Genomic DNA, 24,103 nt, shown 5'->3' on the forward strand with positions numbered 1-24,103 from the left:
TATATATAGGGTTAAATAAAACCCATCTGATGAGAGTTTTTGGTTTGTAGGGCATGACTCCCAAGACCCCTTAGGTAGGAATTTGGGCAAGATTGAAAAATCAGAGCTTAGTCCTCAGAAGGGCCCCCACAAGCACTCCTAGCTTGCCCTGGATGTCTCCTCCATGACCCACACTTGGCACCGAGGCCAGACCAGCTGTGCAGACCCTGGGGCCAGCTCACTGTGCAGGGTAGGCAGGTGGCCAGGGGCACTGGTCATTTGAAGAAACCCACTAAAGCAAGCAAGGAGGAAAGAGACCAAGAATAAGCAGTGCAGGCCATCAAAAAAATTAAATTATTACTCAAACCTCACAAGGTTAAAATATTGCACCCATTAAATAAGAACAAGGCACTTATAAAAATGAACAAAAATAAGGAGAGATCTCACGCGTTAACAACATACTAAAGACTGGGAGGAAACTCTTTGCAAAGCGCATACCTATCTGATAAACGACTTGTACCTTTATATACAGAACTCTCAGAAGTCAACAATATGAAAATAAACAACTCAATTAAAAAGTGGACAAAGGACTTGAACAGACACTTCACCAAAAAAGATAGGTGGGTGGCAAATAACGAGATGGAAAGGCGATCAGCATCTCTAGTCACCAGGGTGCCGACGAGAAAAGTCAAACTCTGTAAAACATTTGAAGAGATTTATTCTGAGCCAGCTATGAGGACCATGACCCGTGAAACAGCCCCAGGAGGTCCTGAGGACATATGCCCAAGGTGGTCGGGCTATAGCTTGGTTTTATACATTTTAGGGAGGTGTGAGACATCAGTCAATACATGTGGGGTATACATTGGTTCGGTTTAAAACATGGGACAATTCAAAGAGTAGGGGGCTTCCAGGTCATAGGTGGATTTGAAGATTTTCTGATTGGCAATTGGTTGAAAGAGTTATTTTCTGAAGACCTGGAATCGATAGAAAGGATGCCTGGGTTAAGATAAGGAATTGTGAACACCAAGAGAGCTTTTACCATAAAGATGAAGCCTCCAGGTCATAAGCTTCAGAGCTCTTATCAGACCTAAAAAGGAGGCGGACACAAGCATTCTCTCTTGGATCAGGGAAAAAGATCTGGGAAGGGAAGGGCTCTGCAAAGTGCAGATTTTCCCCCACAAGAAGCAGCTTTGCAGGGCCATTTCAAACCATGTCAAAGAAATACACTTCAATTTCTCTCAGGGCTTGCTATCTGCCATGTGATGCTAGACTGGACTCAGGGTGGAATTTGGTATTTTATTGCTACAGTCTGTTTTGCCACTCTTAAGATCTCTGTTTTAATGTGAATACCGATCAGTCGTAATTGAACTCCAAAGGGAGGAGAGTAAGAGGCGGCTTGTCCCATCACAGCCTGAACTCAATTTTCAGGTTAACTTCGGAATCCCCTTGCACAAAAAAGGGGCCCATCAGTCAGTTGGGGGTCCTGGAGTTTTATTTTTGGTTTACAAGAGAAATGCAAATTAAAACCACAATGAGATACCTCCACACACCTGTCAAGTGGCTAAAATTAAAAAGAATGATCTGGCCAGGTGCAGTGGCTCATGCCTGCAATTCCTCCAAGTTAGGAGGATCACTTGAGGCTAGGAGTTTGAGACCAGCCCGGGCAGCATAAAGACATCCATCTCTACAAAAAGTAAAAATTAAAATTAGCCAGGTGTGGTGGCACAAGCCTGTGGTCTTAGCTACTTGGGAAGTTGAGGTGGGAGGAAGGTTTGAGCAGAGAGGTTGAGGCTGCAGTGAGCCATGATCACACCACTGCACTCCAGCCTGGGCAACAGAGCAAGACCCTGACTCAAAAGCAAAAATAAAAAATAAAAAGGATGGCCTTACCAAGTGCTGATCAAACTATGAACCAACTGGAACTCTCATAACTGCTAGTCAGAATATAAAAAGGCACAGGCAGCTTGAAAAACTTTGGCAGTTTCTGTAAAAGTTAAACATTTACTTACCATATGATCCAGCAATTCCACACCTAGGTATTTATCAAAGAGAAAAGGAAATATACGTTCATATAAAGTCTGTACATGAATGTTCAGAGCAGCCTTATTTGTAATAATCCCACAAGCCAGAAACAACTTAGATGCCCAGAAAAAGATGAACAGATAAACACATTGATATATTCATGTACTCAGCAATAAAAAATAATGAACAATTCATACACTCAACTTGGATGAATTCTGAAATAACTGTGTGGAGGAAAAGAGGCAGACTGATAAAAGAATGCACACTATAAGGATTTCATTTTCATAAAACTCTGAATAGTAAAAAGTATTTTATAGTTAGAGAAAGTGAAGAGAAGGGGAGGTGGGGAGAGGTTGATGGGGGATGGATTCCTAAGAAGCACTGCAGGATGATGGATGTGTTTGTTCCTTTGATTATGGTGATAGTTTCAAGAGTATATGGTGTATGTTATGTAGAAATGTATCACGATGTGCCCTTTGAAAATACGTAGTTTAGCATATGTCAATTATACATCAATAAAGCTGTTTCAAAATATGATGCCTGAAATTTAAATTTTCAAAAAAGGGTTGGAAGCTAATATTGAGAAAAATTCCGGAAAAAAAAGAAGAAAAAGGAGGAGGAGGGGAGGAAGAAAAGGAGGAAGAAGCATAGTTGATTAAAAATTCTGAGTTAGTCAATCCAGCTGGTTCAATATCTGAAAATTAGAATTTCCAGAAAAAGGAAAAAGAAGAAAACCAAAGAGAAAAACGTGTCAAACAAACAATAAGTGTAACTTTATTTGGAAAAAAGAGTCTTTGCAGACGTGTTTGAGGATTCTGAGATGAGGAGATGATTCTGGATTATCAAGTGAGCCATAAAGGCCATCACAAGTGTTGTTAGACGAGGGGGCAGGAGGAGGTGGGGCACACACAGGAGAGAGCCGTGTGAAGGACTCAGAGAGGGAGTGATGTGGCCACAAGCCAAAGAGCACTGAGGAACGCGGTGACCAGCTGGGTGGAGATGGAAGAAAGAACGTGGCCCTGCCAACACCTTGACTTCAGACTTCTGGCCTCCAGAACTGTGAGAGCACATTGGCAGCTTTTGTTGTTTTGTTTTGTTTCATTGAGACAGTCTCACTCTGTCGCCCAGGCTGGAGTGCCATAACACAATCTCAGCTCACTGCAACCTCCGCCTCCCAGGTTCAAGCGATTCTCCTACCTCAGCCTCCTGAGTAGCTGGGATTACAGGCGTACACCACCACGCTTGGCTAATTTTTGTATTTTTAGTAGAGATGGGGTTTCACCATGTTGGTCAAGCTGGTCTCAAACTCCTGACCTTGTGATCCACCCGCCTCAGTCTCCCAAAGTGCTGGGATCACGGCATGAGCCACCGCGCCCGGCCACATTGGTGTTGTTTTAAGTCACCAGAGTTGCACTCATTTGTTACAGCAGACCTAGGAAACCGACACAGACACCTAATCACAGACAGCACTCGGCTCCCCAGGGACAACTCAGACACGTCACACTCAGGTTACGTAGTCATGATAACAGCGACACTGAGAACCGACACAGCCAACTTTTTAGTATAATCGTATTGGGAGGATGATGGGAGAGGGAAAGCAAGAACATACATATGCATTAAGAGGAGCAAATCCTTCCCAGGGGAAGTGGATGGAGGGTCTGAGGGTGATGAACGAGGGAGGAGCAGCCGTAGTTTCTGTAGAAGAAGGAGAAAGAGTTGCAGCAGGTGTCCATGGACGCAGAGCTGGAGAGGGAGGGCTCCAGCGTGGGGTCCCTATGAAGAGTGAAGCAGGGGATGTTTCTGTTTTCACTTTAAACCTGTGATCCTTATTCAACTTTTCACTCCATGAAGCTATGTATGATCCTGAGAAAAACAAAATTCATTTAGAGTAAAGGAACTAGGCAGCCTGAACCCATCATCTTGTGATGGGTCTAGATCCAGAGGTGACAAATCCAAGGTTGTGTCGTGGGACAGGTGGCTGGAGGGAGGCTGCAGGAGGTGAAGGGTGCAAAGCACCATCCTTGGGGACATCCACATTTTCCCAAGCAGGAAGAGCAGCAGGGATGCCAGATGGGCTCTTACTGTCCTCATGGGCTCCAAAGGGCACAACAGAAAGGCAGCAAGGAAAGAGGAGAGTGGCTCTAGGCTCAGGGCCTGGCGGGGCTGCTATTGTGGGCAGTGACACGCAGTAGGGATGGGGCCTGCTGGATGGAACTGAGAGTCACAGGACCTCGCTGGATGAAGCCTGTGAGGAGGGGCTCAGACAGAGGGAGGGTGACGAATGTTCCTCTTGCCCAAAGCCCCGTGGCATCGGTGTGAGTCAGCAGCTCAGGTGACCAACTCTGAGGCAGCCACCGCAGCAAGCAGCAGCCACAGTGTGACAGAGGTTTGCTCATCTGACACCTGGAGCTGGGCAGAGACCTCTCCCTGGGTTAGCCGTGGACAGCCTGTGGAGAGACTGATGAAAGGATTCAGAGAACAAAAGACTCCTTCCAGCTGAGGGACGCCTGGAGGAGGGGACATTGGCACTGAGATGTTCTAGGAGGTGGGACTTGTAATCCAGAAAGATGGGGAAATACACAGAGGGGATCTTCCTGCTAAGTGCCGAGGGCTGTGCAGGCAAAGGCTCAGAGACGGAGAACGCCAAGGTCGTGGGGCCCAAGTATGGGAGGTCTGGAGAGGGGCGTCGTGAGTGTGTTGGTTCTTGTGGGCCTTTCTTGCCTCTCCGAACACCCCTTCTGGGTGTGGGGGATTCCCCACCTGATGAGGCTGGCAAATGCTCTCCCACCCTTTTCTGCACCTGGGGTGCAGGTGGGTGACCAGGACTTCCTTATAGGATGCTCCCACATGGGCCTTTGAACCAGGAGCTAGTGATGGGGAGAGGTGAGCACACTAGGAACCTGTCCAAGGAGGGTGGCAGCAGCTGCAGCAGCTCCCAGGTGCATCAGCCACATGGGAGTGTCCAGGCTGGCCTGGCCCGTCCGCAGCAGTCCCTCGAGGTCTGTGCCCACAGAGGCAGTGGCAGTGTCTACACAGGAACAGCTCTGAGGTGGCTTTCGGCCACCACCATTCCTGGCTGCTTGCCCTCTGGAGTTCCCCCAACCCCCGCTCAGCCCAGGAATGCTGAGTCCTTCCGGGGTGGGGAGATGCACAGGCCGCCTGGGCTTCTGCTGTTTGTCCCTAAGTTCTCTGTATGCAGAGGCAAGGGAAGAAGGCATTTGTGATTCAATCAGCAATTGTTCATGATGCACTTCCCTTGTGCCAGCCTCCATAATGACGTAATTCACTTTTGCTTCCATTAATTGCTAAAAATGCCCCCAAATAAATCCTGCACTCAAAAGAGCGACCTTCAGGAAAGGAAAAGGTCACCTTCTCACTTTCTGAATCATCTGGTCTGGGAAGAGCCTAGCTCAGTGCCCAGAAGGAAGGCCAGTCTAATAGCCTCCACCCGCGCGAGCTCTGCTGCAGGGGGCCCCTGGCTATTTCTGGCAACATGGAGTCTGGATCCTGCTCCCACTTCCATCCCTTGGTGTTTGTGGCAGGACCATGTTTAGGAAGGTGGTGGCTATTTATGGGGCAGGAGTGACCGGATGTGTTGCTCAGGGCCACACTGATGTCTCCGGGCTGGCTCCTCCCTCCCCGAGCCCCTTCCCCCAGGGCTGCCGGGACTGCCACATCTCCAAGGACTGCTGCTTTCATGCGTCACCAGGAGACCAGGGGCCCCTTTCCCTTGGCAGGGGCAGGAGGGGAGAAAACACAGTCCCAGGATTAGACTGGGTGACTGGGGAATGTCCTCCCTGGACCCCAGGCCCCCCAGGTGGCGCCAACAGCATGTACAGTTGGGAGATTCCCCTCCCTGACCCTGTCCTCTCTCATGGACCTTCCCAGGTTCCAGGCCTCCCCCTGCACCCACCTGAGGGTCCAGTGTGAGGGACAGTGCCTCCTGCCCCCATCTCCTGCCTCCCCAAAGTTGCCTTTCTCAGAGGGGGCTGCCTGGCTCTGCCAGGCTGGAGTGCACTGCACTGTGGTCAGCCCCCATGCCCCCTGGGCTAGTGGCCTCCCCTCCTGTAAGTTGGAGTTGACAATCCATCTGGACAAGTCAGTGAAACTGTTAGGAGGAAGCTGCAAAAAAAAAAAAAAAAAAAAAAAAAAAACTGGAAGGGAAAGTCCTCTCCCACCTCCAAAATGTAGCGGTAGGGGTAGGGTGTTCATCTTGACAAGGAGAAAGCAGGACCAGCTTCCCAGCTCAGGGAGTCCCAGGCTGGCACATGGGGACAGAGAGGACCTCCATGGCCACCTGAAGGACAGGTGGATGGAACGGTGAGTGGGAATTCTGGGGGAACCCCGAAGTGGAATAGGAAGGGTGTAGACCAGGGAGTCAGACAGAAACCGGGTTCACACTGGCTTCAGCCTCCCTTTCCCTGGCCAAGGGGTGTTTATGGAGCACGTGGCGTGGGCCTGCCTGCGGATCAGTGCATGGCACAGACAGAGCCCTTGCCCTCTGCGTGTTCATGGTGACACCAGTGAACAGCAAACCACAAGCCCACACTCCACACTCCACACAGGAGGAGTGCTGCACACAGAATGATAGGGAGGGCAGAGGGAGCCTTCTTAGCCAGGATGGCAGGGGAGGCCCCTGAGGAGGAGCCACTGAGCCTGCGACTTGGGGAGGAGACGCACTGGCCATGGTACACGACGGGGGAGCCTTCCCGACACAGCCAGTGGAGCACGCGGGTGAGGAGGCCTGCAGAGCGTGGTGATGGGGGCTGGGGATTGCTGAGAGATGGTCAGAGGGGTGAGACTCAGACCTGGCAAGGCGAGAGGGCGTTTGGGTTTTATTTTGAGTGCAGTGGAAACCAAAGGATGGTGTACCTCCTTAAAAATCCCTGTGGGGGCCGGGCGCGGTGGCTCACACCTGTAATCCCAGCACTTTGGGAGGCCGAGGCGGGTGGATCACGAGGTCAGGAGATCGAGACCATTCTGGTCAACATGGTGAAACCCCGTCTCTACTAAAAATACATTAAAAAAATTAGCTGGGCACGGTGGCGCGTGCCTGTAATCCCAGCTACTCAGGAGGCTGAGGCAGGAGAATTGCCGGAACCCAGGAGGCGGAGGTTGCGGTGAGCCGAGATCGCGCCATTGCACTCCAGCCTGGGTAACAACAGCGAAACTCCGTCTCAAAAAAAAAAAAAAAAAAAAAAATTCCTGTGGACGTGGTTTCCAGGGGGTGGGGGGCTGGAGGACTTTGACCACAAGTGGGACACACGAGGCCACCAGGGTAATACACTGCTGTGATGGTTTCAGGGGGCAGAGTCATGGTTCTGCACCTGTCAAAACCCATGGAAATAGACACCACAGAAAGTGAACTGTACTGTTGTACAATGCTAAGTTCTTTCATTTAAAAAGACCCTTCCAGCAGCTGTGTGAAGGTGTGGCAGAAGTGTGGAAGGTGAGAAGGGGAAGTGAGAAACCAGCCAGAGTCCCGGAGGAGACCCCTCCTCAGAGTGTCTGGGTGAGGCGGATGATGGCTGTGGGGATGGGGCTATGAGCTCAGGTCCTCTGGGAGCTTCCGAGGATCCTCAGTTTCCTCATCAGCGACACTGTGGAGCAATTCCCACTCGGGAGCCATCCATGTGGTCTGGGATGGCACCTATAACCTGCCTAGCTGGGCCTGGCTGGAGCAGGCGCTTAGCACTTGGGAGCCGGATAATCCATTGGGTTTTGCCAGAGGGTGGCTGTGGCTGGCCTTGGGGTGCCTGGAGGTGAGCCATCCAGCCAGGGAGCAGGGAGGAGACCATGTTCAGAAAACAGACCTGAAGGGGAACTGTTCAACAGTGAAGGACACCTGGCTGGAGGCCCCTGGCCTACAGATCAAGTGACATCACTTGAAGCTGAAGAATGTGACCCAGAATGTTGTGTACTTAGAGCATTTCTCTCTCCCAGGGAGGTCTGAGCATTTTTATGGGGGCTGAATCAGGATCTGGCGGAAGCAGCAGCCTTGGGTGGGGGGCGGTGCAGGGCAGGCAGCTCCCAGGGAGAGGTGCAGGCTCAGGACTGGAGCTCCAGGCTGCAGACCAGGGCACTGGGGTCAGAGGTACTGAATTCCTGCTCCAACGTGGACACGCATTACCTGGGCGGCCCTGGGAAGATCACTCGCCTCTGCCTCTTTATAAGGTCAGATGAGTGGAACATGGGAACACTCCTTGGTGCACTATGAAATACTCTCCCAACTCAGGGATGGACAGGATGCTGAGGCTCATGGTGGCAAAGGGTTGGCACCTTGAGTGGGTGGAAACTCCAGTGCCCCTGGGTCAGTGTCCTTCCAGAGTCAGTGAGCTGTGACTGAACCTGAGAATGGAGATCAGAAGACAAAAGGGCTATTGCTGGTAGGAATGGAACGTGGTGCAGCAGTCACTGGGGAAACAGTCTGGCCACTCCTCAAAAGGTTAAACATAGAGTTAACCACGTGACCCAGCAATTCCCTGGGTCTTCCCAAAAGAACAGAAAACAGACTCAGGCAAACATGTGGACATAATTGTCCCTAGCAGCAGCATCCACAGAGTCAAAAGATGGGAATAGCCTGAACGTCCATCAGCTAGTGAACAGATAAACAAAACATGGGATATTTACGCAGCTTTAAAGAGGAAGAAAGGAAGGACACATCGTGCAATGTGGATTGTGTTAGTCTGTTTGCATATAAGGAAATACCCGACACGGGGTAAGTTATAAAGAAAAGCGGTTTGTTTGGCTCATAGTTCTGCAGACCGTACAGGAAGCACAGTGCCAGCATCTGCTCCTGATGAGGGCTCAGGAAGCTTATGATCATGGCAGAAGGCAACTGGAAGGTGGTGTGTCATGTGGTGGGAGAGCAAGCAAGAGAGAGAGACGGGGGAGGTGTCAGGATATTTTTGTTTGTTTGTTTTGAGACAGAGTCTTGCTCTGTCACCAGGCGCCAGGCTGGAGTACAGTGGCACAATCTCGGCTCACTGCAATCTCCGTCTCCTGGGTTCAAGCAATTCTCCTACCTCAGCCTCCCGAGTAGCTGGGACTACAGGCACACACCACCACGCCTAACTAATTTTTGTATTTTTTAGTAGAGACAGGGTTTCACCATGTTGGCCAGGATGGTCTCGATCTCTTGACCTCGTGATCCACCTACCTTGGCCTCCCAAAGTGCTGGGATTACAGGCGTGAGCCACCGTGCCCGGCCCCAGGATCTTTTAAACAACCAGCTCTTGAGGGAGTGCAAGTGAGAACTCATTACTGTGAGGACAACACCAAGCCATTCCTGAGGGATCTGCCCCCATGATGCAGCCATCTCCCCCTGGGCCCACGTCCAACACCAGAGGTCACATGTCAACATGAGATGGGAAGGGGGCAAATATCCAAACCATATCACGGAGGAGCCTCAAAAGTGTTTTGCTAAGTGAAAGAAGTCAGACACAAAAGTTCACATACGGTAAGGTTTCATTCATATGAGAAGTCCAGAAAAGGCAAATTCACAGAAACAGAAAGTCAGCTGGTGGTGGCCAGGGGGTGTGGGGGAGGGGGTTATGGGAGCAACTGCTCAGTGGGTAATGTGGCCTTCTTTAGGGGTGACGTTTTGGAACTAAATAGAAGTGATGGTTGCACAATATTGTGAATGTACTAAATGCCACTGAATTATGCACTTTAGAATGGGTAATTATACATTATGTGAATTTCACCTGGATTTTTTCAAAAGTGGGTAAAAGAAGGAGTGATTGTGGCCGCTGCCAAGAAGAGAAGAGTAATCCGACGAGGACTGGGCTTTACGCAGATTCCCACTTGGCCATCCCAGTAGCCCTGTGATGGACCTATTCATAGTAATACTTCCACTCTCTGGGTGAGGAGCCTGGGGCTCCTGCCCAAGCTTGTGTGGGTTGCGAGTGGCGGCGCTGGGCTTGAAGGCGAGGCCTGCGGCCATCTTGTGCGGTCCTCGCCACAGGCCTACCGCTCTGCTGCTTGCCTCATAGCAATCATCTCATCTAACTTTCACAACCCATACAGCAGGTGCTATCTCTGTGTTATCAAAGGGCGTGGGTGAACAGAGAGGTTAGAACCACCCTGGTGACAAGCGATGACAGGACAGGAGGACCCCGGCCCAGGGCCTTGAAGGAAGATAAGTCATGGGACACTCGGGAAGGCAGACAGACAGTGTGACGCTGTGACAAAGCGACCCAGAGGGAATGCAGGCTTCGGAAAGTAACAGGACTGGGTCTGCAGCACTGCGAGGAAGGGGTCCAGGGGAGGAACAGCACACGCCAGGCACAGTGTGAGCCGAGAACAGGGCCCTGGGGGACTGGAGACCTGGGCAGGTGAAGGAGCAGACTGGTGGACAGGCGGACCAGGTACACATGGCTAGATCATGGAGGGCTCCTCCCAGGTGCCAACCCCCACTCCTGTGTCTCCCCGGAGGCATGGGCCCCTCGTGCCCCCTCTGGTGGCCAAGCGGATGGAACCTGAAGTTGGGATATGGGGGGCAGATGGGGTGGGGAGGGCAATTCTGTGCCTGGGCAGTCCGAGTGGGCACATGGGACTCTGGCTCAGCTGTTGGTCCCAGGAGAAGAGGGGCCTGAGGGATTCCAGGAACCGGCCCCCACTGCTGCTGCCTCAGAATCCCCCAGGCGGCTGCCCCAGCAGCAGGAAGTGAGTAACTGCCTCTCCGGACCTGCAGGCGACAGCTCCACTGCCAAGGACAGAATTAGGAAGCGTGGCCAGGACGACAGCCAGACTGAGGGCTGCTTCCCGCCAAACCCGAGGATAATCAATGATCTGCCATCCCCATCAGACCAGGACCTACCGTTACCTCCCAGGGCAGCAGAGGGATAGACGGACGGAGGAAGGACTGGCCTCTTTTCTTCACCTTGCCCCACCTCAGGTCCCTCTCCATCTCACTTCTGAAGGTCTTTGCACCAGGAAGAGCCAGGATTTTGCTTGTTTTAAGCATTTATCTTCCAAAGCCATTTCACAAACCCTTGCAGAGGACTTCACACATTTCCTCAACACCAAGGACCTCTACTTATAAGACGCCAGCTTTCAGGGGAAAGAATCATAGCACATTAAATCTACACACTTCTGCTTCTTAGTGTTGGAATAGAGAAAAGTCTCTGAATTGGGAAAGTCCCTGCCAAGCCCTGGGCGAGGAACTAGGCATTCCCTCTCTCTCCTGTTTGCCCAGCAGCCTCAGAAGTGGGGGGGTAGGGTTCATTTCTCCAAGAACTCGCCTCAGGTCTCTCTGCTGGAAGCGGTGGTGCCCGGTTCAGAGAGGCTCAAAGTGAGTCCAAGGTGTTTCATCCGGAGGCCACGCTTTCCACTCAAACCAGGACTTGCTTCAAAGGCAGAAAGAAGGCAACAGCGAAAGAAGGCAAAGGTATTCTAACAGACACCAGGACAAGAGACGCAGTCACATCCTTCCTTACTCATGTCATTTCCCTGCATTGGCCAACCACATCCACTGAAAATGGTGCTTCGGAGGAAAGGGGAGGGCAGGGCCCCAGAGTTCCTGCTCCTTTCAGCGCCCCCCCCCCCGCCCCCCGCAACTCCCTGTGAGAGGAAGGTAAAGAGTGCTGGTGAAACAGGCACATGTCAAGAAGTGAAAGGAAAACAGATGAGCTGGTTTTCTGCAGTGTATCTGCTCTCCTGGTGAAAACAATACACGTGCATCTGCAAGCTGTGAAATAGAAATTGCACAATCCTGGTGGTTTTAAATGAGAGCTAAATGCACGGGTCTTTGTGTTTATAACTGGCATGGAGCGACATCAAGGTGAAGGGTAAAATGCATGCTGATAATTTAACATTTTAATTTTTCTTAGAACATTAAATCGCAAATTTTTTTAAATGCCATGACAGGCCAGGAGTAGTGGCTCACTCCTGTAATCCCAGCAATTTGGGAGGCTGAGGCGGGGAAATAACTTGAGGTCAGGAGTTTGAGACCAGCCTGGCCAACATGGTGAAACCTCATCTCTACCAAAAATACAAAAATTAGCCGGGCATGGTGGCAGGTGCCTGTAATCCCAGCTACTCGGGAGTCTGAGGCAAGAGAATCGCTTGAACCCGGAAAGCGGAGGTTACAGTGAGCCAAGATCACACCACACCACTGCACTCCAGCCTGGGCAGCAGAGTGAGACCAGGTCTCAAAATAACAAAAACCAAACAAACAGCAACAAGAAAGAACACAAGTCAAAAGAGAGACCGCAGAAGAAAGGAGAAAGTCTCACGGCTTAACACCTTTACCGACGCTTCTTTCCTCCGTTTTGAAGAATGGGCCCCATTTTCACGTACGGAGTCCCATAAATTCACAGTTGGCCTGGCTGTCATGGGTTTTGGTGAATGCTCAGGAAGTGATGGTGGCTGGAGGCGGAGCAGTGCAAGAAGAAACAGCAATAGAGAAGGGAGAAATTCCATTTACAACAACAGCATATATAATATGATCCTGTGCATGTACAGAGGGATATATTGAAGTATAGACATATATAACACTATATAATGAATATATGTAAACACACAGAAACTTGGCATCAAATTCTTTTTTTTTTTTTTTCTGAGATGGCATCTTGCTCCGTAGCCCAGGCTGGAGTGCAGTGGTGCGATCTCAGCTCACTGCAACATTTGCCTCCAAGGTTCAAGCAATTCTCCTGCCTCAGGCTTCTGTGTAGTTGGGACTACAGGCACATGTCATCACGCCTGGCTAATGTTTGTATTTTTAGTAGAGATGGGGTTTTCACCATGTTGGCCAGGCTGGTCTCAAACTCCTGACCTCAGATGATCCGTGCGCCTCAGCCTCACAAAGTGCTGGGATTACAGGCATGAGCCACCATGCTTGGCCGTGATCACCTTTTTTAAAAAGCTGCATTTTCATTTGGGGGAAGGGAAGATATGCAGCTATGGAGTCAGACTTGGGTGCAACTCTTGGCTCTGCTATTTCCAATCTGCGGGATTTAGGTCAAGTTAAGTAACCTCTCTTAGCCTCTGATTCCCCATTTGTAGGAGATACTGACTGGTAACCATCTCACCCAGCTGTTGTGAAGGGTCATGTGCTTACGTAGGGCCTGGCACAGAGATCACTTGGCAGCTAGCAGCCGTGAGGGGCCAGGGCTGGGGGCTCACGCCTGTGCCAGAGGACAGTGCCCCCGAAGGCTGTGCAGGAGGTCTCTGGGGAGGGAGACTGAGGTAGAGAAGGCAGGCTAGAGATGGCAGTCACCGGCACATGGGCTGGGAGGCGCTTTGGGGATGCAGAGGGTCTACAGAGTTCTTAGATGTGGGCATTAGCACCAACCAGGCTCTGCATGGGTTTTGCCATGAACCCCAAATCAGCACTTACCCTCTGACCCTGCATTCCAGTTTTCCCACTGATCTGTCTGACGTGTGTGACCAGGGAGTCGCTTTCTGGTCAGTACTGTGGCGTTCTGGACAAAAGCACAGCCCACTCCTGGAGGCCTTCCCGGAAGCTGTGCCTCACACAGACATGTGGAGAGAATGTTCTGAAACATCAGGGTAGAGGGTGGACATTCATAAACAAACATGCACATATATGTCTACAGCCCACTTCTATGCTGTTCTGTTTGGCCCGGTCTTTCCTTCACCCCAGTGCGGTTCAACCTGGGCACTTTTCCCAGAGACTGCTTGTGCTCCATGCAGAGGGCGCCTCCTACGTGCCGGGTGATAAATAGCAATAAGTAAGGCGGGGTCTCTGCCTTTTGGTGTTCTCAGTCCACCAAGAAAAATTCCCAGGTGTGGTAGGAAACAGGCAGGCAAGAAGTGTGGACAGGACCAGGGGTGTCAGGAAAGGCCCCATGCAGCCTCCCATAAACTTATCAGGGACTCTGTTTCCCTGTCTTCATGATGATGAGATCAAACTTGCTCACTGGTTTGTAGACTTGATATGAATCAAGCCACAGGGAGGGGAGCTGACGGGCTGGAGGGAGGTCTTCTGGCCCTCCTATCTCTTCCCCAGGTCCACTGGACCCACTCATCTGTTCTCTTTTGAAGGAAGGGTTTTAAGACTTAAAATAAAATGTTTTGAAAGTCCCAGGCTGGGCACGGTAGCTCACACCTGTAATCTCAGCACTTTGGGAGGCCGAGGCGGACGGATCATGAGGTCAGGAGATCGAGACCATCTTGGCCAACATGGTGAAACCCTGTCTCTACTAAAATACAGAAAATTAGCTGGGCATGGGGGCGCATACCTGTAGTCCCAGCTACTTGGGAGGCTGAGGCAGGGGAATCGCTTTAACTCAGGAGGCAGAAGTTGCAGTGAGCCGAGATCGCGCCCCTTGCACTCCAGCTTGGCAACAAAGCAAGACTCCATCTCAAAAAAAGAGAAGGAAAAGAAAAGAAAAGAAGAAGAGAAGAGCAAAGGAAAGGAAAGCAAAAAAGGAAAGGTAGGGAAGGGAAGGAAAGGGAAGGTGAAGGAGAGGAAGGGGAAGGGGAAGGGGAAGGGGAAGGAGAAGGAGAAGGGGAAGGAGAAGGGGAAAGGGAAGGGGAAGGAGAAAGGGAAGGGGAAGGAGAAGGGGAAGGAGAAGGGGAAAGGGAAGGGGAAGGGGAAGGAGAAGGGGAAAGGGAAGGGGAAGGGGAAGGGAAGGGGAAGGAGAAGGGGAAGGAGAAGGGGAAGGAGAAGGGGAAAGGGAAGGGGAAGGGGAAGGGAAGGGGAAGGGAAGGGGAAGGGAAGGGGAAGGAGAAAGGGAAGTCCTTGCCCTTTCCAGCTCCTACCGTCTCAGCCCCGGGAGTGTTAAGTGCTGCGGATTGTTAGTAAGACTTTGAGCAAAACCGAGAAAGCCAGTCTGAGTGTTGACATGGGAGGAAACCATCACCAAACACCTCCGAAGAAATGGCCGTGTGTCTCAGGGGAGTGCAAACACCCCTCCCCAGGAAACAGGACAACTTCGGCCACTGTCGCCCTTGGGAGCCGTACAGGGCGTACAAAGAAATCCCAGGACTCCCCTTGCCCACCTGGCCACCCTCTGTTTACACCTTCTGCATAAACGCCCACTGTTTACACCCAAAGCTCAGACACAAAACAACCACCTCAGGAAAATAAATAATGATAAGAAATAAATGTTATTCACGTGGTGCTTTACAGGCCACTTTGTAGTCAGCCGGGAGGGACGCTTTTGCCACCCCACGACTCTAATGGGCAGCCGGGCTGCACAAACGTGAAAATCTTCCAAGAGCCTCACCGGTCCCCAGGGCTCAAAAGGTGGCAGAGTGGAGACGGAGGTGGCCACAGCCATCCTGGGCCCACAGCCAGCCTGGCTCGGGCTGGGCAGGGCGCATAGCTGGGCTGGAGGCGGAGGGGGAAGTGCCCAGGAGGCTGATGACATCACCACCCAGCCCTTGAAAGATGAGCTGTTCCCGCCGCCACTCCAGCTCTGGCTTCTGGTCTCCGAGGAGGGGTGGGGACGGTGGGGACATCAGGCTGCCCCACAGTACCCCGGGAGCGACTGAAGTGTCCATGCCGCTTGCTCCAGAGAAGGTGGGTGCCGGGCAGGGGTTGGTCCAGCCGCCTCACCTTTGTTGGGAGGACAAGCTGTCCCAGCACAGAGGGAGGGAGGGCAGGCAGCAGGGAGAAGCTTCCCTCTGGTGGAGGGGAGTTGGGAAAAGTTCCCTTCCTTCTGGAGGGGAGGTGTGACAGGCGATGGCGGAAGGGTTCCCAGCAGGAGGAATTGCCCTGTTAGTCTGTTGTAGGCGTCTCTTCTCTGAATCAAGGTGACAGAGAGGCTTGTGTGTGTCTAGTGTGTGTGAGGGATTCCGTGACTGGATTTTCACGTACTTTGAGTGGACACTGGAGTAAAGCAGCGAGGCGTGGTGCAGCTGGGACGGGTGCAGGCTGGAGGCTCCAGAACCTGGCTTTTCACTCACGACTGTGCCGCTCGTTGGCCCTGTGTGACCCTGGACAAGCTACTCAACCTCTCTGAGCCTCGGTTTATCTGTCTGCAAAGCAGCCTGCTTGCTGGCTCTCTGGGGATGGCAGGGTGAAATGAGAAGTGGACAGGAGGGGCTTGTGAATGCTAGCTGATGTGCCTCCAGGAGGCAAGTGACAGTGATTTATCTCTGACGGTTTTAGCGACCCTCTTCCCATGGTCCTGGCTGACCGGAGCAGAAGGGTAGGATGGTGCAGGTGTTCTGAGCACGGGCTCTGCATCCAGCCCGGGTTGGAGTTCCAGCTCTGCTCTCACCCTATGGGTGATGTTTTTGGGCAAATCATTTTGTTCCTGTCTCCTGAGCCATAAAGAAGACCTGGCAGTTCGTCTTTATGCAAAGATAGAGGTGGGCTCTTGCCGGCGCAGTACCACGCATGTCATAGGCGCTAAATAAATGGCAGCCGTGATTCGAATTGCTGCGAGTAGGTCACTTCCGAAGCCTGGGTGGGGGTGGGCAGCGCGTGTTGCTGTTTCGGGCAGGTCAGAATGTGCCTCACTGAGTCACAGGCCGCCTGTGGCTCCCCAGCCTGCAGGAAGTGGCAGCCCTGGCACAGGTGTGGGGTGATGGGGGGCTCCTGGGCCAACCCCCCTCTTATTCCATTTCTGAGTGGGAGAAGGGCTTAGGCAGTGGGGGAACAAGTGAGCGACCTCAGAGGACATTGCTAACAGTTGCTGCCTGGGTGCTGTGTCCTTCTGGCCCTGGGAGCAGCAAGAGACATTCCACAGATGTGAGTTCCACAAGCTTGGAGGAAGCATTTGCTGCTTCCCTGCTTGGGGTGGGAGCGTGGGACAGCCAGGAGAAGGCGTCTTTGGGTGAAAATGAGGAAGCATGCGTGCTGTCCCCACGTACATGCAGGACCCCAGGCCTCATCCCAGCTCTCCCTGCAACCCTGCACCCCAAGCCTCTCACTGCACAGATGAGGAAACTGAGTCTCAGAGCGGGGACACAGTCTCAGCCAGCCCTTCACTCAGTGTCCCAGGAAATGCCTCAGCCTCTTTGGGATTCAGTCTCTTTGAGATTGTCTCTTTGGGATTCCCTCCTTTGCAAACGGGGAGGTTCCCATGGCTAGGCCTGCACAGAGGGTCTGAGGACTTCGAATTTGGTCGTTGCCCGCCTGTGAGACCCAACAGTGAAAATATTAGTTGGGCACAAAAATCATCACGGTTCTTGCCATTAGAAGTAATGCCAAAGACCGCAATGACTTTTGCACCAACCTAATAGCTGCGCTTCATGGTCTCTGCTAACAGTGACTGACTCGGTAACAAGTTCGGGGACTCTAGAGGTAACGTGGGGGTGGCCCCTCACCTGTGCTGCTTGTGGTCAGGGAGGAGCCCACCTGGGCAGGGCAGGGGAACCCTGAAGACTTGTCCGATGTCATAGTCTGTTTGAGCTGCTATAAGAAATACTTCAGACTGGGTGATTTATTGAAAAGCAGACATTTATTGCTCACAGTGTTGGAGGCTGGGAAGCCGAAAATGAAGGCACTGGCAGATTCCATGTCTGGTGAGGATCTAGTCCTCACAGATGGCACCTTCTATGCGTCCTCATATGGTGGAAGGGGTGAACACGCTCTCCCAGGCCTCTTTTAAAGAGCACCAATCCCATTCATAAGGAGGGGGACCTCATGATCTAATCACTGCCCAAAAGCCCCACCTCTTGATATCACCACCTTGGGGATTAAGTCTCAACAGGTGAATTTTGGAGAGACACAGGCATTCAGATCACAGTAGCAGAGGACTCTGGTTTTCAAAATGAAAGCAGGGGCCTCGTTTATCCACTCACAGTGGGCTCCTTTGCACTAAAACGATGCCTAGTCCAACAAGGGTCAGTGTTTGCTGAAATGCTGAATAGTTAAATGAATAAATAAATATTGCTCACATAACAGACAATAAGAAAGCGCACAGAGCCTATTACTAAGTAAACGAAGTCGCTCTGAAAAGGCGTATGCTGTATGATTTCAACTATATGTGACATGCTGGAAAAAGGCAAAACTATGGAGAGAGTCAACAAAAAAAATCCGTGGTTGCCAGGAGTTGGTGAGGGGTGGGGGTGGGGCAGGGAGAACTGGAGGAGCCCAGAGAGCTTTTGGGGCAGCAGGACTTCTGTGTGATACTATAATGGTAGATGCATATCATTATGCATTTGTCCAAACCCACACAATGTCCATCTCCAAGAGTGAACCCTGAGGAAAACTACAGACTTTGGGTGATGATGACCTGTCAATGCAGGTTTGTCAATTACAACAAATGGACTGCTCTGGAGGGGGATGTCAGTAATGGGGGGCTATGCATGTGTGGGTGCAGGGGATATATGGTATGTCTCCACACTTTCTGCTGAATTTTGCTGTGAATCTAAAATTGCTCTTAAAAAAAAAAAAAGCAGCACACAGAGCAGGTCTGCATGTTGCTTTGAGGATTCAGAAGGCACTTAGGACAATTGCAGTACTTCAGGGTCGTGAGTCAAATGATCAGACCTGCCAAGACTTGAGGCCCCAGATGCATCACTTCTGACATCCACTCAGTCCAGGGATCCCCTGCCCCATGAATATCCATCTTAGCATGCATGCCTCCCGGAATGAGGAGCTCACTACTTTGAGAGGCAGCCCATTCCATCTCAGGAGAGTTCTACTGTTTAAAAGCTCTTCCTTCAGCTGTCCCCCACTGAGCAATGGGTCCACTTTCTGTTCCTTGGGGTTGGTACCATTCTAGTCCTATTGCTTCTCTCTGAGCTAAATAACCACAGCTACTAAATCTGCCTCCATGAAAAGTGTTAAATCCTCAATTCGTCTTCTGAGCCCCTCTGGTTTTCATGGGGACCTAAGGCTCTGCTTCCCCAAAACACCCACCCCAGGGTTGCTTTCTAGAACAAACCCAAGGCGTGAAGTATTTCGTTGACTCTTTCATCACAATGGGCTCTGGAGGATTCTGGAGGATTCTGGAGGCTAGAAACATGCGTAGCTCCCCTTCCCCACACACATTCCAAAAAGGTCATCACAGCATAAAGCAGGCTGGAACAAACATAGCTTTGGGTTTGAATTCCAACCGTGTCACTTACTGACGAGGAAAGTTCTCTGAGCCTCAGTTTCTTCTCCTGTACAATGGGGATCATCATTCTATTTTTGAGGACCACTGGGAGGCCTATCTCTGATTGTGCTGGTGTAGTGAAAAGGGGTGTCAGGCATACTGCAGGTGCTCAGGTACCAGAGGGACGGTCTACGGAGTCAGGAGCGGGAGCCTGGGACAGTCACAGAGGTTGGTTTGCCTTGCAGTAAGGCCACGGCCACTCGAGGGTGTCCAGAGAAAAGCCCCCTCTGACGTGCACACGCTCCTGTGTCCAGGCAATGCATCTGTCGGTAGTGACAGCAAGAGTCCTTCTCACGCCTCTCTTCAGGGCTCAAACTTTAGATTTACTCTGGCCTGTCCCATCCCATCTACTGAGCCTCTCTGATCTGTGCCACTGGTGAAGGGCAGTGGCACGGCACAGAGACTGGCCCAGCTGAGCAACATCTGGAAATCAGCAGTGCCTGCGGGGATGTCCGTGGGGTGCTGTGAACTGTGAAGTGCCAGGCTCCAGCACAGCCCCGTCGCTTCTGTGGTTGTTGTCATGGTCGTGAGGTCGCTTCTCCTCTTCCCTGTGGGTTTCCTAAGTGGTCACACTCCAGTGGCAGGGGCAGTCTGCCGGAGAAAGACCAAACTTTGTTGTATATGAGAAACACCTGCAGGCTGGTCACCCACGCAGGTGCTGCAGCCCTGCTCTGGAGACTGTGATTTGAGGTCTGGGTGCTCTTAACCAAAATGACAGACTGTGGCAAGTCTCAATCAATCGAGGTTTATTGAGTTGATAAACCTCAATCAACATTTATCGAGAGTTTGAGGGCGCACCTGGGAAAAACATGAGCCACAAAAAACATATGTGGCCTATGCTCTCCAAAGAGCTTTTCACGAGGCTTAGTGTTGTAAATCAAAGAGAAACTGACTGAGGTGAGTCTCCATTATTTTTGAAGTTTATTTTGTCAAGGTTAAGGGCATACCCAGGAAAGAGGGACACAAAACCACAGGAAACATCTCTGGCCCATGCTTATTCCAAAGAGAGAGCTTTGCTATTTAAAGGGAAAAGGGCAGACAGTAGGGGAAAGAGAGAAGAGAAAAGGGGGAGGGAGCTAAAGAGGACAGCAGTGGCCGGGCACGGTGGCTCATGCCTGTAATCCCAGCACTTTGGGAGGCCGAGGTGGGTGGATCACGAGGTCAAGAGATCGAGACCATCCTGGTCAACATGGTGAAACCCTGTCTCTACTAAAAATACAAAAAAAAAAAAAAAAAAAAATTAGCTGGACATGGTGGCGCGTGCCTGTAATCCCAGCTACTCAGGAGGCTGAGGCAGGAGAATTGCCTGAACCCAGGAGGCGGAGGTTGCGGTGAGCCGAGATTGCACCATTGCACTCCAGCCTGGGTAACGAGCGAAACTCCGTCTCAAAAAAAAAAAAAAAAAAAGAGGCCAGCAGTTGCACTCCTTTGAGCCTTTTGATCAACTTCACTGAATGCACATTTTTCATGTTGAAGAAGCAGGTAGAGGAATCATCAATTACACATTCACCTGGGGCTAGTCAATCTGCATTTTTATATGAGATAAAATAATCATAGGGCTGGGCATGGTGGCTCATGCCTGTAATTCCAGCACTTTGGGAGGCCAAGGCTTGTGGATCACCTGAGGTCAGGAGTTCGAGACCACCTGTCCAACATGGCGAAACCCTGTCTCTACTAAAAATACAAAATTAGCCAGGCATGGTGGTGCATGCCTGTAGTCCCAGCTACTTGGGAAGCTGAGGCAGGAGAATCGTTTGAACCCAGGAGGTGGAGGTTGCAGGGAGCCAAGATCGCACCACTGCACCCCAGCCTGGGCGACAGAGCAAGACTCCATCTCTCAAAAAAATAAAAATAAAATAATAAAAATCATCATCGTAGTGTATAGGAAGCAGTCAGATATGTGCTTGTCTCAGGTGAGCAGAGGGATGACTTTTGGTTCTATCCTTTGTCCCATACTTGTGAAGATAAGCTGTTAATTTATATCATGAGGGTGAAATACAACAGAGCAACTTGTGGGTAAAGATCTTGGGACCCACAAGGAATTTCACTGGGAGAAAAATGTGTCTTATCCATTTAGACACAAAAGGGGAGGCAGGTTGCATGACTTGGCTCCCAGCTGGACTTTTCCCTAGGACTTACTGAGTCTGGGTCCTGGGATTTTAATTTTATTTTTCTTTCACTGTATTTAGACCATGTCCTCAAAGTGGAGAAAGCATGTAGGGAGTGGTGAGGCAGAGGGAGGACTGATCTCATCTCGTCCTTGCCTTGTTTTGTGCAGTGCCTGGGAAGATCAGCACCATCAGTGTGAATCTGACAGACGTCAGTGTGAATCTGACAGACGTCAATGAGAATCTGACAGACGTCAGTGTGAATCTGACAGACGTCAGTGTGAATCTGACAGACGTCAGTGAGAATCTGACAGACGTCAATGTGAATCTGACAGACGTCATTGAGAATCTGACAGACGTCATTGAGAATCTGACAGACGTCAGTGAGAATCTGACAGACGTCAGTGTGAATCTGACAGACGTCAGTGAGAATCTGACAGATGTCAGTGTGAGGAGCTAGGCTTGGATTGCGGACCTCTAGTTACAATTGCTGTGTCCTTGTTTTACATTAAGATTCACATCTTGAAAGGTTTCGCCCAGCAAAGAACGATTTGTGGGGGCAGTCATGGGGATATATCCGAGGCCTTTTCCTTTCTGTGGGGGTCTGGCTAAGGTCTAAGGTTGTGGGGTAACAGCTGTCATTTAGAAGGGTGATAATGTTGCCTGACTCAGTCTCCAGGCTTAACTTTCCCTTTGGCATAAAGAGTTTGGGGATCTCGAGATTTCTATTTTCCTTTACAGTGCCCAGGGGCATGCCAATATCTCTGGGGATTTCCAGACAGGTGGGCTACACTGTGAAACAAGCTACCTTAGCAACTGATCTGCCCTGGACCCAAAAGCCACTCTCCTCAGGCCCTTCCTCCTAGTCCCACCAGCCAAGAGACTTGGGGTTCCCAAACCTGTTCCTCACTCTTTGTTACCTGCGCTCATATGCCAGTTGCCTCGGGAAAGGACAGAAACCCTCCTTGCTCCAAACTATTAGCAAATTGCACATCTCCACAAAAATTTAAATTGACAGATTGTTAAATGCGCACAGCTCACAGCCAGCTCCCTTCAAGGTAGATTTGGGCCCAAATATTTCAGGAAGTGTCAGGCTATGCCCTGCCTCTCCTACTAAACGGGAAGATGCTTGAGGGAAAAGACTTGGCCTCTCCCCCAGTCCCTAGCACCCAGCCTCATGCTTGGCACCTGCTGTGCTCTCAGAGTTCAGGGGTCACTCCCTGACCACAGAGAGAGGCTCTCTGGAGTCCTCCCGGAGCCTTGGCGATTGCACCTCATACATGCACAGCTGCACCTGGGTGCATCACCCCCACTTTGCAGCCCACTGGCCAGTTAGCAAAGTGAGAGGTGAGAGAAGGGACCTCTTGGGTCTTCTTTGAACAGAAAGATCCAGAAAGCAATGGCTAGAATACAAGAACACAGCAGGGAAGCAGGAAAGGGCCTGCACACCTATTACAGGTGTGCTTACACACAGGCTAGGGTCTGCATGCAGATGAGGGGTCAGTGCTGATCATTGGTGATAATCAAAAATAGTGAAAGATATGGGGGACTCCTCAAATGAACTGTAGCTTGGGCACATTAGGGAGATGGACTTGTGTAAGGATGATTTCTCTCTCCACCCACTTCCCTTCTCCCTCCTCCTCCTGCTCCTCCTCTTTGGGAAGCCAGGTACAGGGATTGAATCCCACCCCACTCCTCCCCTGCTGTGTGACCTAGGGCAAGCAATGTGGTCTCTTGGATCCTTCGTTCCTTCAGCTGTAAATAATAGTAGAATTGGAAACTACCTACGAAAACTGGGAACTCCCCGTGGAGGTCCATGTAAAACAGGGCAGCCCAGTTCTGAAACACCGTGAGGCCATTGAAAAACAAGGTGGGTCGACAGATTGCTGAATGCAGGGAGGTGAGGACACGGCAGTTGGTGCATTTGGGATGCATCTGCAGGCGTCCTTACACACAGATATGTGCACATCTGCTCCTGAAAGCTCAGAAGATGTCTGGAAAGCCACCAGAGACACCAGTGAGCCTGGCTGTCTCTGGGGGAGACAGGCAGAGACAGGACCTGGAGGGAGACTTACCCCTCACTGTACTCCCTTTCGTACTCGAAATGTTACCAGGAGGATGCAGATCTCTATGCAAAAAAACTAAATATAAAAAGCAAAACAAACTTGAATAGAAATAAAATGGAGACAAAACCCTTCCACATTTCCCTTTCCATAGCCTGGGTCTGTCCTATATATCTCTCTCTGGTTGGAAGAAGAGGGCCTGAAGAGAATGGAACAATGGACACATTTGTGCCCGCACCCAGGAGCCAGCACAGCAAGGAGGGGTCCTTAGTCATTCTGTGACTATTTGAGGAAGTGCATTCACTGAGCAGCTACCTGTGGCTGGCTCTGTGCCGAGCACTGGGCCTGATGCAGGAGCACTAGGCCTGATGCGGGAGACCAGCGTCAGTCTCTTCTCACCCAAATTCAGATCCTGGATTGGGGAGAGGGATATTTTCTGAAAAAAAATATTACCTGATTAGGCCAGGTGCAGTGGTTCATGCCTGTAATCTCAGAACTTTGGAAGGCCTAGGTGGGCGGATCACAAGATCAGGAGTTCAAGACCAGTCTGGCCAACATAGTGAACCCTGTCACTACTGAAAATACAAAAATTAGCTGGGCATGGTGGCAGGTGCTTGTAGTGTCAGCTACCCGGGAGGCTGAGGCAGGAGAATTGCTTGAACCAGGGAGGCAGAGGTTGCAGTGAGCTGAGATGGCACCACTGCTCTCCAGCCTGCCTGGGCGACAGACCAAGACTCTGTCTCCAAAAAAAAAAATTACCTGATTAAACATTTGAGTCAAATGAGAAATTAATCACATTTAATAATTCAAGAAAGGGAAGAGATGTTATAAAAATAATTATTGTGATTAACAAAACTAGTTAAAGTCTAAGGTTATGACTAATAAGTTGATTGTAATGTGATTATGA

The 24,103-nt window shown here is 50.9% G+C and overlaps 1 protein-coding gene across 2 annotated transcripts in view; it reads left to right on the plus strand.

Moving 5' to 3' along the window:
* Positions 1-15,379: 15,379 nt before the first annotated feature.
* The window catches only part of BDKRB2 (bradykinin receptor B2), a 35,805-nt gene continuing 27,081 nt past the window's right edge, over positions 15,380-24,103 (plus strand). For both annotated transcript variants that reach the window (XM_012471280.3, XM_012471279.3), the window contains exon 1: positions 15,380-15,493. The gene's annotated coding sequence lies outside the window, so the exon portion shown is untranslated. The remainder of the gene's footprint in view (positions 15,494-24,103) is intronic.

Source organism: Aotus nancymaae, unplaced genomic scaffold (assembly GCF_030222135.1).
Source record: "Aotus nancymaae isolate 86718 unplaced genomic scaffold, 86718_ANA_hifiasm-v0.15.2.pri h1tg000011l, whole genome shotgun sequence".
Lineage (NCBI taxonomy): Eukaryota > Metazoa > Chordata > Mammalia > Primates > Aotidae > Aotus > Aotus nancymaae.